The sequence below is a fragment of the Zootermopsis nevadensis genome, unplaced genomic scaffold, assembly GCF_977971745.1.
Source record: "Zootermopsis nevadensis isolate Lab colony 2312 unplaced genomic scaffold, Znev_1.0 Znev_ptg000093l, whole genome shotgun sequence".
NCBI lineage: Eukaryota > Metazoa > Arthropoda > Insecta > Blattodea > Termopsidae > Zootermopsis > Zootermopsis nevadensis.
In genome coordinates this window covers 141,411-150,462 of record NW_028259224.1, presented here as the reverse complement: position 1 = coordinate 150,462, position 9,052 = coordinate 141,411, and the positions used below count along the sequence as shown (strand labels likewise).

General features: G+C 35.2%; 1 protein-coding gene across 12 annotated transcripts in view; it reads left to right on the top strand.

Annotated features, from left to right (window-relative positions):
• Positions 1-419: 419 nt before the first annotated feature.
• LOC147870837 (structural maintenance of chromosomes protein 6-like) overlaps positions 420-9,052 on the top strand; it is a 31,438-nt gene continuing 22,805 nt past the window's right edge. For 6 of the 12 annotated variants that reach the window (XR_015533116.1, XR_015533122.1, XR_015533121.1 and 3 more), the window contains exon 1: positions 2,794-4,573. The gene's annotated coding sequence lies outside the window, so the exon portion shown is untranslated. Of the gene's footprint in view, positions 554-2,783; positions 4,574-9,052 lie in introns of those variants that run through there. The other 6 variants (XR_015533119.1, XR_015533120.1, XR_015533117.1 and 3 more) reach the window with 6 other exon arrangements.

The following is a 9,052-nucleotide window of genomic DNA, read 5'->3' as shown; positions in this document are numbered from 1 at the left end:
AATTCTGGCTTAAAAATTAAAAGGTTTCTATTTAAAGGAAAGGAATGTAACCTTAATAACATCTTAAGAGCACTTCCATAATTAATATTTTATTGCTTAATGTATACCCCCATTAGACACTGTGTACATTTTAGTTGAAACTTTTTCCTGTACGTGTTAAAATTAGATAAATATTTGAAGTTTCAAAGTTAGGTGAGACACTCTGTGTACTGTATGTACATAAATAAATATATACATACATACTTAATCACACGCATGCACACGGACCCATTACGTTTGATCTCAGGGCGTGTTTTTTGTAGGAGTGAATCAGTAGGAGAACATTGGGCAAAGACAGGAATCATCAGTCCCCTACATTATAAACTGTTTGTATGCTAGAATGAAATTTTTCTTTAATTTTTCTTTATTTTTGTCTGTAGGCAAGGAAAGTGGGGCTCGGCAATGTGAGAATGAATCAAAAGAGTAGAAGAAGTTAGTGGCTGAATTACAGATGTGGTTAAAGGATGCCAAAAGAAGGTTGGAACAAGCAAATAATGAGGAGGTTCAGATGAAGGTAGTACCTATTCTTTATAGCACTGTAATCGTTTGCCGAGTTCAACATATGACACCGTTCTTCAATGTATGCCATTTTGTAGGCTTTCCAGGAGGAGTTTTAAAAGAAAGGGAAAAGAGATTGCAAGACTGAATGAGAAATGTACAGAACTTCAGAGATTGAAAATTGGTTGTGGTGATACTGAGCGTACAGTTAGAAAAATAAACGAGAAATGGAACGATGTATGTGGACAGTTTCAACATTTCCAGAAAGACTCTAAGGAGAAGATTGTTCATGACGGCAAAGTGTCTAATTGTGCAAATTCTGTTGGAGATTTTTTTTTATTTATCTGAATGTCTGTGTGTAGCATCTCATAATTAAATACTCTATTATCTGTTTTTGTCCAGTTTCGACTCCAAATATTATTCTTAAGATTCATCTTAGAGGGTAGTGTAACGCATGTTTTTACAGCTGTTGAATAAGTGATTGTTTCTGACATTCATCGACTCTTAGTCTTTTGGAAAAATAGATTGAATGATCAGAAAGGTTTAAGCATTCTGCTGTATAGGATATACATAGTTCCATAGTATTCCACCAGGTGTGGTGGGGTAGTCCAAATATGTATAAAGTGAGACTTTCATGGCGACTGATGTTGATGAAAGACTCCTGGGTTTCAAGCCATATCTTCTGGCTTTTCGTCAACTCTAGTCCGAATATGTTGAATATGGACCCATGGACTGGCTTGGAGCACGGTTCAAGGGTACTATGAAATAAATCCAAACTTAAAATTTTGAGCACCAGCTTATTAGGACATGTAGCACAAATGAGGAAGATAGGGAAAGCACCCAAATTTTAGTCATGAAACATGAAGGAAGAACCCTTTTAGGAGAACAGGTATAGATGGGATGTTACTTGAAATGGATCACAGACAATAGGTTGTATTGGATTGGATTGAACTCGTAAAAGGCGTATAATTTATTGACCTGTTGAGTGACTGCCATCTTCTCGATCCACTTGGTTAAATATTTATCTTCATTATTTTATTTTGCAATCTAGAGATAGTTAGGGATCTCAAGCAATTGCCTAATATGAATTTTGTTTCGTTTGTTAGGATGTTGGAGGAGATCGCGCAGCAGAATTTGTAACGAGGGTCAATAAGATCAGAGAAGCTGCTTCAACTGTATCAAGGCAGCTAAGTTCCCTTCCGCTTAAACAGTCACAACCGTGTGTAGAAAGATACGACATACTTTTCCTCTGTTACGTGCCTGCAATTGGAAATTTTCCAGTGTAGTCTCAGAGTTTAGCAGTTATTTGTTTAGTCTTTCACAGGCAGAAGATAGATCAGTTGTAAACAGAGATAATTTAACAACATAAAATATTAATTTTACCATTTTAAGCCCTCTTCATATGGACATTTGAGCATAAGAAACAGAAAGAAAGGTGCTTTACTTACCAGTGTGAAAACCCGCCTTTATCACTGCTCATCTCTACTACTGTCTCGTTAAAACTGCCAGCATAGTTGTTTTTTCATAATTTTCCCATTCACCAACTGTGGTCCACAGAGTCCTAGCGGTTTCTTGCTTTTGTCTGTAACTGAACACACAGTAGATTTTTTAATCATCCCTGTGTCAAATTAGGAAGGTACCAACTTTAGTTTTGAAATTTTAAATTTTTTTAAAAAAATGCTGGAAATTGTCTGAAAAGCGTAAAAACCAATTTTTTTTTGATTTTGTGCGCTTCTTTAAAAATTTCCAGCATTTCTTGTTTTTTTGAAAATTTTGATTTTTTTAAAAAAATCAAAAAATGCTGGGAATTGTCTGAAAAGCGTAAAAACCAAATTTTTTTGATTTTGTGCGCTTCTTTAAAAATTTCCAGCATTTCTTGTTTTTTTGAAAATTTTGATTTTTTTAAAAAATCAAAAAATGCTGGAAATTGTCTGAAAAGCGTAAAAACCAAAACGTTTTTTTGATATTGTGCGCTTCTTTCAAAATTTCCAGCATTTCTTGATTTTTTTATTTTTTTAAAAAATCAAAAAATGCTGGAAATTGTCTGAAAAGCGTAAAAACTTTTTTTTTTGATTTTGTGCGCTTCTTTCAAAATTTCCAACATTTCTTGATTTTTTGAAAATTTTGATTTTTTTAAAAAAAAAATAAAAAAATGCTGGAAATTGTCTGAAAAGCGTAAAAACCAAAAAAATTTGAAAATTAGGGAAAAAAATTTTAAAGTGAATTTTTTCGATTTTTTTGGTTTTGTGCGCTTTTTTGACAATTTCAAGCATTTTTTGATTTTTTGACTTATTGAATTTGTTTTCTTACTGTGTGTATTTCTGTGTTTTGTAAGTTATTAGCCATTTGCCATGAATATTTGATGCTATAAGACTTGTGTAATAAGGTTTGAGCATCATAATATTGGGGGTTAATGGCTAATGTGGAAGGTTATTAAGACAACCAACACACAGCTATATTACAATATGTGAGGTATTGCAGGCAGCATTTCAAACAGCAGGTCAATGGACTGTGCTTCAACGTAGATCTACTTCAGATCCGTGGTCGGTAGATGGCAGCAGAGTCTGTTACAGTACGCAAAGAATGATAATTGAATATCCCTCATTCCCCGCGATGGCGGGATGTGTTCGCTGCTTTTCAGATGTTGCCATCCCTGCGTAAGAGATAATGGCGTAACTGTTGTGTATCTTTTCTGTCATATATTGCGACGGCGTGCAAGTTAATATTTTGTTATTTGAGCGTGTGTTGAATTTATGTGTGTCATCTTTCCCTTGTGTGGAGGACGTAAAGTAAGAACAATTTCGAACGTGTCATTTCATACAATTTATATAATCTTCAGGACTTCATACATTATACATGACTTCTGCTTTGAAGTGACTCAGAATAAATAACAGGATTTTGTGATCACAGTGATGAGTATTCAACTCTCATAAGAATAATCAAATTTATGATCAGCTGAACAAGTTTCTGTTTCTGAAGGAAGAGGCTGTATTACAGAGAGAAGAATTTTGGTGATTTCTATCCAAGACCCTTATAAATTAATTATTGTAGCTGTGAATTTTATAACTGAATAATAAGACAAAAACAGAAAATACAGTGGAGTCTATGTAAATTTTCTACAGGCTGTTTGCGATGTATTTCCATTAACAAAACATATTAATTTGTTTTCATGTACTTGGATTAGTATGCTCACATCTTGCTAGCCTTTCGATATCACTGCTGTTGAGACACCTCCATTTCAGTTTTAGTGTCTAATTACCAAAGTTCCCCTGTCATTATCGTATTATTCTGACTGACAGTTGATACCTCATAAGTCCATAGAAGAGAAACGATTTTCCTCTTAAAGTTTATTGCTACTCTCCTAGTGAGATTTTTCACTGTCACATGTGTAGCCAGTCATGTCATTAAGTTTATAAATCTTTATAACAAAACATTCATGTTTCTTAGGAATGTATCACACAATGAACTGTGTAAATTTATACCAATTTTTCAATTTATGAACATTATTTTCACTACAATTAAGAACCAGCGTTTGTGTGAGGGCTAAGCATTTGAATAAAGACAACTGTTTGTTGTTCTTTATTTACGTAAGTTCTGATGTTGACATTTTGACAGCTGACTACAAAAATTCCCGACTGACATAAAAATTAACCACGTTATACTTCGGCACTGTCTAGCGGACATACTTGTGAAGCATGTGTCATATGCAGCACATTACATGTTTCCCAGTGATGCTTCTTCATATAAGAAATTACTAGTTTCTCATTTCAGTGCCCACGATTGCTGCAGTAACTTTATTATTGGAACTTATTGAACTGGCATCATAATTCTGTTATATGTACAGCTTTTTTGTTTCTCCTTAATTTTGTGTTTCACAGGAAGTGATCTGTTTTGCAGAGCAGTGAAGGCAACTGCGTTCAGAATGTTGCAAGGAAGTTCACACATCTAAATGCCAAATGGAGTGATGTAACAGATGGAAGCTGCAATAAGTTTAAGATCCTTAAAGAAGCTTCACAAGAATATGGTGAATTTAGAGGTAAGTGTAGAAATTGCTGTTGTAAGTGATTGTGCATCGCTAACTCAGTGCGTGAGGGAATCAGCTGTTTCTTACAATCTAAGTTAATGTGGTCATTTTGTTTACTGAAATAGTTTGATTTAGAACTGTTATTCATTGTTTTTAAGAAATTATTGGAAATAAAAATAACATGCTTCTTGTTTCTGTGCCAGATTTTAGTTACATATTTTTTTCTGTAAGATTTGAGGTTCTCACAGCAGGAAGTATGAAGACTTCTTCAAATTTTTTTTCAGTATTGGAAATAGTTGAAGGTTCCAAATTTTGAAATGTAGATGTGTTGCAATATCTGTAACATTATGGGCAACCTGAAAGCTACAGAAAAATTACTTCTCACCTAACGTTTCAGTACTTTCCTCCTAAGTATTCCTGTGTTCTTGTGTTTGGTTTTCAAATGAAAATCTTGTACTTATCTATTGTTTATCAAACGACTAACTTTTCGTATGTGTTTGTCTCCACCTGAAACCATAACTGATATAACCTCTGTGCATTTGCACATGTGTGGAGGGGTCGTTGGAAGACATCCTAATAACTCTGCTGGAATAAAGTAGTCACTTGTGCCCTTTGGTAGTGGAATGATTAGCATAGTAAGCTGTTGAGGAACCTTTGATTTTCATTATAAAGAACCATCTCATAAAGCCTACTTTTCTGTTTTATTTATGTAGCCGTGCAGTTATTTGCAGATGGCTCTCACCTACACATTTTTGAACAGTAAAATCAATTGTATTCAAAATCCCCTGCTTCTGATGCTGACTCTGGAAACTGAAATCATTTTACGAGGGCAATTGAAAAATTAACCTCCGATCGAGTTTAGGGGAGGGACAGTTGTCCATATTTCTGTGTTTGTAGAGCAGCATTTAGATAGATGAGAAAGGGAAGTAGGCTGAAAAAAAAATATTATTTTCACAAAGCTTTAATGAATTGGTCAGCTTTAAATTACGCCCCTTATGACTTTACATATTCTGACAAATTCTATTATAATCACATGGCTCTGAATTTATTCCAGATGATTGAAAATGAAATTTCTTTAAGATTTTTTCTTGTGGTAAATGTTTGAACACTGTTATTTGTTTTTTCGGACTGGAATAAGTTGTCAAAAGTAACACTGTCCTCTCGTCTTGCCAAAGATTTCGCCTGTTTTTATGAATGTGTTGCTGTAAAGGATCTAAAACTTGAATTTATCATCTTTGGTTTTCGAAGGTGTTTCGTCTCATCGTGATCAACGTCAACATTATGGATTAAGTTTTGGCCTGCCCCATATACAGGGATTAAAGTTATTCTGTATTTTTTTTCAGGCATTCCTGGATTGTTGTACTCTTCGATTTATGTTGATAAAGTGGCTTTGGAATTCTGTTCTCGTGCATTCTTCCTAAATGTTGTAACCATTTATTTTCATGTTGTCCTCATATTTATTATTTATTATCTTTGTTACATTTAAGATCCAGCATTCTGTATCCTGCAGTTTCTGTGAGGAATCACATTCCTATTGTTTCATTAATAGCCAGTGTCACGAGATGTGACAAGTTAAATTTCCATACTGAAATTTTATCTCGGTACTTATTGGCTATTCGATGCTGTTCTGTCTGGAAGTACCCTTTCAAACCTGTTACAGCAAGTACCGAGCTTCTGTAATTTCATAAGCTGCTGTGGAATTTTGAAAACCTAGTCTTTGAGTTCAAATATTTGGGAACAACAATAACAAATGAAAATGATACTCGTGAGGAAGTTAGGAGGGGATTAAATTCCGGAAATGCTTGCTACTTCTCAGTCCAAAATATTTTGTCTTCCCGTCTGATTTCTAAGAACCTGAAAATTAAAGTATACAAAACAATAATCTTGCCTGTTGTTTTGTATGGGTGCGAAACATGGTCTCTCACTCAGAGGGAGGAACACAGATTGCAGGCGTTTGAGAATCGGGTGTTGAGGAGGATATTTGGGCCTAAGAGGGAAGACGATGGGGCGTGGAGAAAACTGCATAATGACGAGCTTAAAAATCTGTACTGCTCCCCCAGTATTGTGAGGGTGATTAAGTCGAGAAGAATGAGATGGGCGGGACACGTAGCGCGCATGGATGGGACAAGAGGTGTGCACCGGGTACTGGTTGGGAAACCTGAAAGGAAGAGACCGCTGGGGAGACCTAGACGTAGATGGGAGGATAATGTCAGGCAGGATCTATGGGAGATAGGAGTTGAAGGAAACTGGATTTTGTTGGCCCAGGACAGGGTCCGGTGGAGGGCTTTGGTTAATTCGGTGATGAACCTTCGGGTTCGGTAAGCCATCTGGTTGGTTAGTTAGTCTTTGATTGTCCCCTTTATTTCATTGATGTCATCGAACCTTTTCGCTTTGAATTCTAAATTGAGTTTTTGGAAGAACAAAAAGTCGCACAATACTAGATGCGGAGGAATATGTTAAGAAATGCACAACAGCCGGAATGGTTGTCAGAAATTTCTGCACAAACAACAGAGTGAAGAAAGCAATCACAACATTTTATTTAGAAAAACTTATAAATGAAATAAACTCCCAATACAGATTTCTGTTTACATCAAAAGAGGAGGACATTCTACGTGCTCCTTGCATTTGAGCGAACTCGTCTGGCCTTTTTTTATGATTAATTTTGAAGATTTGTTTTGGTGTTCCCATGAACCATTGTTTTATCACTGGAAAGGAAATAAGGTTCTTTCTGAAGTTTTCCAGGAGTTTCGACATATCGACTTGACTCTACTTCTGCTTGTAAGTCAGCAGATGAGACACAAATTTTGCAGCAGTATGTCGGTTCTTAAGATTTTGTATCAGAATGACGATCCATCCTTATTAACTTACATTTGGTGAGATGTCTGATTTATTTGTAAACAAGTTCCCTAATTTGTATAACTTTTTATCTGCTTTACTGTCGGATGGTTTCTGTAAAATTTCAGTATCTTCGATGAAAGTCATTTTATTTTTTTGAACTTTTGAAACCACTTACCTATTTGAGGTCTGCTAATTGTTTCTTCTGTCAAAGATATTTCTGAAATGTTGCAGATGTCTATAGCAATATTGCTTATTTCATACAGAACTTGATTTATGTTCTGCAAGTTTTTAAGAAATGTAAATCGCGAGTACGACACATGACCTTACATCGAGATTCATAACCTCTAAATGATACAACCTGCGATTTTGAATTTATGGAGAATGATTTAACAGATTGTACTGTGCCATCATCCGTAACAGAGGAACTTTGTACTGACGGAACTGTTTATATATGTGTACTTTTATATTAACAGTTTTATAATGGATGTTTCTGTTGAAATTAGAAAAACGTATCAGCATTTTGATGTTGTGATCTTTTTGTTTCTGAGTCACTGGGCTTCCATTGACATCTTCAATGAATTGTTTTGGAAGACACACATTTCTTCATCAGTCAGATTCCTTCAACAAACTTACCAAAAAGTCTGGTTATGTTTCTTCGCTCATCCTAATTTTACCATAATATTGCTGAGATGCTTGCAGCCTCCATCATCTGGGTGATGAGTAAGTCAGATGATAAGTGGATCTTGGTGACTGATGCACAGATGCTGAATCATTTCACATTTTTCAGTATATGCATACTCACTGTGTTTCCGCTCAGTGTGCATAAATGTTACGTGTGTTATTTAATAGTAAGATATTGTTTAATTACCAGGTGACTTTACGTTATGTTGTAAGTCAGGCAAGAGTTTATAGTTTATTTTCAGCTATCATCTGTTTTTGTTTTTTTGAAATTTCTGTAATTGAATAAAATATGAGAATTTTCCGTAATCAGCTTTGTTTGCCCAAGAAATGGATTGGTTGGACAAACTAGAGAAGCGATTAGGGAAATCACTTAGTCAGATGACCAGACATAAGATGGCTGTCTTCTGTGGTCTGGTATAAGTTTACCAGTGATCATTGTCTTTGGATTTGTCACTGTGGAAACCTCAAATGTTACATATTCAGTGAATCTGAAATTTATCTTCTGAGGATAATGCATGTAGACTATTTACTGTGAAGTTGATGAGTGCAGGCATTAACACATTTTTTCCCTCGTAACTGAATGAATAGGAGTAGGGTAGTTTTGAGGGGAGAGTCTACTTTAGGGCAGTTTTCTTGCATTTATGTGAAAATACTAAGGAGACCCACAAAAAACCTCGGTCAGAATAACTGAGTTTGAAACCTTTGAGAAGACTCCATATCTGCAGGCTATGTAGCAGTTACATTCTGAACTGGCTTATATTCATTTTCACATCTCTTGTTGAAATTTATGGATCAGAGTGAGTTCTGAGGAAATGGTCTTTCAGGGTAGCTTGCAAGGTTATAATTCTTATTTCAGTCTTCTGCACATCTCCTTGATGAGTAAACACATTAAAGAACAAACAATTTATATGGAGTTGTGTTTGAAGATTATGGAATTCCTGCAAATGATCGGTCTTTTGGCTTATATCCTAA